Here is a 5,235-nt window from a genome sequence, read left to right as displayed (position 1 = left end):
TCGGACGAAAATGCATTCGGACGAAAACGAATGCACATGTCTAGTGGGCAGGACACATTTTTTTAACTTTGTTCAAATGTTACAAAATGACACTTCATTCAAGTGTATCCAATGTTGCAATTAGACATGTGCACTGCCGAAAATTTTATTAGTTTTCATTTCACTCATTTTTTTTTTGTAAATTTGAAAATGCGGAAAATTTGTAAATTTGAAAATTCTGAATTTGTAAATTCGAAATTCGTTAATTCGAAAATTCATAAAAATCGAAAATATGAAAATCAGGAAATTAGGAATTCGTAAAAATTGGAAAATTCGTAAATTCGAAAATTCTGAATTCATGAATCCAAAAATTCTGAATTATGCAGGCCATACAAGGTCGAATTTCGAACAATTTTTTTTTTCAAAATCAGAATTATTTTTTTTTTTTGTGATCCGATGGTGCCACCATTGATTTTCGAAATTCGGCCGACCAGGCCTTCAATTTCACCTCATGTTGCTACAGAAAATCATTTTTGTGGCCGGGAATCTTTTTTTCTCTCCGTAAATTTTCTTTTCTTAGAGTAGAAAATCGTTCATTTTTTAAAAAAAACACCAACATGTCCGATTCCTCAAATTTGATTTCTGCACGAAAATCGGCTGTTGCTGCAGCCCACTAATGGTGCTAAATTCGTATGAAAATTCTTAGATGCGATTTTCGAAAAAGAAAATTCTTTCGATATTCGAACTGTGTATGGCTGGCCTTTTAGAAAATTTAGAAAATTCGACAATTCGCAAATTCGAAAATAAGAAAGGACAATCTGAAAATTTGAAAGATCAAAAATCCTAAAATTCTAAATAATAAGGAACTAACTAATAATAACTAACTATTAAATTAAAGGTATTTTTTTTAACTTTGTTCAAATGTTACAAAATGACACTCCATTCAAGTCTATGCAATGTTGCAATTAGACATGTGCACTGCCGCAAAATTTAGTTCATTTTAGTTTCATTTCATAAATTTTTTGTTTTTTTTCAGAAATTCTAAAATTTGGAAAATACGTAAATTCGTAATTCGATAATTCAAAATTAGAAAATTCGTAAAAATCTAAAATTTGGAAATTAGGAATTCGTAAATTCGAAAATTCTGAATTTGAAAATTCTAAAATTCTGAATACAAAAATATGAAAATTCAACAATTCAGAAATTCTAAAATCTGAAAATAAGAAACGAAAATCCGAAAATTAGAAAGACCAAAAATCTTAAAATTCAAAATAATAACAAACTAATAATAACTAACTATTAAATTAAACTATTAAATTAAAAGTATTGGAATTTCCTTTCAAATATCTGAAGTTACGAATGATCTGATATAAAGAATGCCGCATCTAAACAAATGGAACAGAACAAAATAATAATAAATAATAATAATATCGTATTATTATTATTGTTATTTATTATAATTAATTCTTTATGTTCCATTTGTTTAGATATGGCATTCTTTATTATGGATAATTTGTAACTTTGGATACATTTGTATTCGTTACGTTCACTAACAGCCAAATTTGAAAGGAAATTACAATACCTATAATTTAATAATTAGTAACAGTTCTTATTTTTCGGATTTGCAGTCTTTTGAATTTCTGGATTTTCATTCTTATTTTAAAATTTCGAAATTTCGGAAATTTCGAATTTTCGCATTTTCGAATTTTAAATCTTCGAAAATTCAGAAATTCCAAAATTTGAAAATTCTGATTTTCAGACTTTTCGAATATTCAGGAAAACTTCGGAAATTCGGATATTTCCAAAATTAACGAATTTGTCTAAATTCGTTAAAAAACTAATTTGGAACTAAACGGATTGCTCATGTCAAGTTGAAACTTGCAGTGGCATCCATAATCTCTCTAATCATTATTTGCTCTGCTGAAATCAGCCCAATACAAAGGGAATTCTGATTGGTTGCTAATCGATTTTGGCTCACAAAATTTTGTTCTAGAGTGTAATAACTATATATCTCATAAGGCTAAAATTGCCATAGCAACCAAAAGTGGCTAAACTAAACCCTCCTACCCTTTACAGCCAAGGAAGCCGCCTCTGTTTGATCTGCAGTTGCCATGGTTGCTGCCAGGGCTTTTTTTTTCAGATAAAAGGTGGTGGAACGCCCCCTTTCCAAGTCAACTCCTGACTCCGCCCCCTACCCACCTCCCAGTTCCACCCCTTTTAGAAAGTACAGTACTAAGCATAGTTTTGTAGTAATTTGTATGGAATTTGTTAATGATAAGCTGTAAAATAACTTGCAGCCGGCAAAAATTACCCCCCCCCACAACAAAGTACCCTCAAAGCAACAATGGATCCATCACAGCATTAATAGAACCCTCCAGCAACAATCGATCTCCTAGCAGAAAACAATATTAGACCCTCCAGCAGCCAACAGTAGAACCCCCCTCTCTCAACAGTAGATCCCTCCCAACAACAAATGCCCCCCAGCAACAAATGCCCCTCTAGTGACAATAGACTCTCCAGCACACCTCAGCACCCCTTGGCATTGCATGCATTCAGTGCTGGAGGTGCTGAAAATGCGTTCCTGTTGAAAAAAAAAGCCCTAGTTGCTGCACATGTGATCAGTAATGACAATGGCTTGACAGTTCAGTTGAGAGCACAAGCAACTGTGACAATAATCATTCATGACTTGTCTTGACAGTAACTGCTTTGGGAAACAGTTAAATTGATGTGTTTTGTTTGGTTTTAATAAAAGACAAAGGGATTGAGGAAGTGATAGGAAACTGAGCAGTGCCAACACTCTCGTTATCACTCCATAATAAGTGCTAATTGGTAACATTTTATTGTAAGCAATAATTATTCGCAGAGCAAATCCTCTCTCCCAGTTAAAAATACATTTTAAGGTATAACTAAAGGTGATACTTTTTACTCTAGTTTTGGATAGAGAGGAGAGGGATTGGAACACTTGTCAGGTATTGGTGCTAACCACTAAGTCACTGGACAGCCTTTCCATTGCATAGCTCCCAACTCTCCCTGATTTCAAGGGACTGTCCCTGATTTGGAGGGACTGTCTCTGATTTGGAGGGACTGTCTCTGATTTGGAGGGACTGTCCCTGATTTGGAGGGAATGTCCCTGATTTGGAGGGACTGCCCCTGATGTGGAGGGACTGCCCCTGATTTGGAGGGACTGCCCCTGATGTGGAGGGACTGTCTCTGATTTGGAGGGACTGTCTCTGATTTGGAGGGACTGTCCCTGATTTGGAGGGAATGTCCCTGATTTGGAGGGACTGCCCCTGATGTGGAGGGACTGCCCCTGATTTGGAGGGACTGTCCCTGATGTGGAGGGACTGTCTCTGATTTGGAGGGACTGCCCCTGATTTGGAGGGACTGTCCCTGATGTGGAGGGACTGTCTCTGATTTGGAGGGACTGTCTCTGATTTGGAGGGACTGTCCCTGATGTGGAGGGACTGCCCCTGATGTGGAGGGACCGTCCCTGATGTGGAGGGACTGCCCCTGATGTGGAGGGACTGTCCCTGAATTGGAGGGACTGCCTCTGATTTGGAGGGACTGTCCCTGATTTGGAGGGAATGTCCCTGATTTGGAGGGAATGTCCCTGATTTGGAGGGACTGCCCCTGATGTGGAGGGACTGCCCCTGATTGGGAGGGACTGCCCCTGATGTGGAGGGACTGTCTCTGATTTGGAGGGACTGCCTCTGATTTGGAGGGACTGCCTCTGATTTGGAGGGACTGTCCCAGATTTGGAGGGACTGTCCCTGATTTGGAGGGACTGCCCCTGATGTGGAGGGACTGCCCCTGATGTGGAGGGACTGCCCCTGATGTGGAGGGACTGCCCCTGATTTGGAGGGACTGCCTCTGATTTGGAGGGACTGTCTCTGATTTGGAGGGACGGTCTCTGATTTGGAGGGGCTGTCCCTGATTTGGACATTTCAAAAGCCAATATAAGGAATAGTATTGGTTAAAAAAAAAAAAAAACACTTGTGGGTTTAACCAATATTTTTTTTTTTTTGCATAATTCTCCTTTAAGGGGGTGTAGCAAGGGGTGTGTCCTATGCCTACATACTTCTGCTAATAGGTGTCCCTCATTCCCATCTCAAAAAGTTAGGAGGTATGGACTTTGAATATAGGAACCGCTACTGATGACTTTTGTGTTGGTGCTCTCATCCCTAAACTTCCTTTTTTTTATTACTTTATTAGGCTGACACCACAAATCCCATAGTCCATAGTCCTTAGCCCAAAGTCCATCTATGGAGCAAGCAATGTGGCTTTGTTCTGATAGTGGTACCATGGAGAATAAATGTCGCCACTAGGGATGAGCCGAACTGCCCTGGGTTCAGTTTGAGCAAGGTCCAGAGAACTTCAAAGACGTTCAGATGTTGAATACTGACCTTAAAGAAAAAAAGGGCTTTAACTGCTTGCCGACCAGCCGCCGCGGTTTTACTGCGGCAGAATGGCACGGCTGGGCGAAACAACGTTATGTAACATCGCTTTGCCCTGTGTCCACTAGGGGCGTGCCCGCTGCTCACACTGGGAGCCGATGCAAGTGCCCAGCAGTCGCGATCACCGCCAGGCTCCCGCGGTCGCTTGTGACACACCGAGAACCGTGGTCTGTGTGTGTAAAGACAGAGTTTCCGGTTCTCTAAGGGGTGAAGTGACAGTTCGTCTGTTCTTACAAAGTATAAACAGTGATCTGTCATCTCCCCTAGACAGTCCCCTCCCCCCTTCACTTAGAACTCACACTAGTGAACACAATTAACCCCTTGATCGCCCCCTAGTGGTCAACCCCTTCCCTGCCAGTGACATTTTTACAGTAATCAGTGCATTTTTATAGCAATGATCGCTGTATTAATGCCAATGTTCCCAAAAATGTGTCAAAGATGTGGGATGTGTCCACCATAATGTTGCAGCCCCGATAAAAATCACAGATCGCCGCCAATACTAGTAAAAAAAAATAATAATTTAGATTGAAAACTCAGCCCTTAATCTGCTATTCTGCAGTCTCAGCTGCACCAAATGAATGGACAGAAATAGCTTCCCGTCTATTCACAAACTGAAGCATAGTAAACACATTTTACTATGCCTCAATTATGAATGAACAGTGTGTCAGTGATCAGTACTGAAAAAAGGAAGGGGTCCAGTAAAGGACAGATGACATGGCAGTGCTGTGGGGGATGAGGGTGGGCATGGGGAATCACACCAGAGCCCGGTCACAGCAGGAGGTGGAAAGTAGGGGTGCTGGCA

The sequence above is a fragment of the Lithobates pipiens genome, unplaced genomic scaffold (genome assembly GCF_037356315.1).
Source record: "Lithobates pipiens isolate NorthernLeopardFrog02 unplaced genomic scaffold, aLitPip1_a1.2 Scaffold_22, whole genome shotgun sequence".
NCBI lineage: Eukaryota > Metazoa > Chordata > Amphibia > Anura > Ranidae > Lithobates > Lithobates pipiens.
This window is presented reverse-complemented; position numbering follows the sequence as displayed.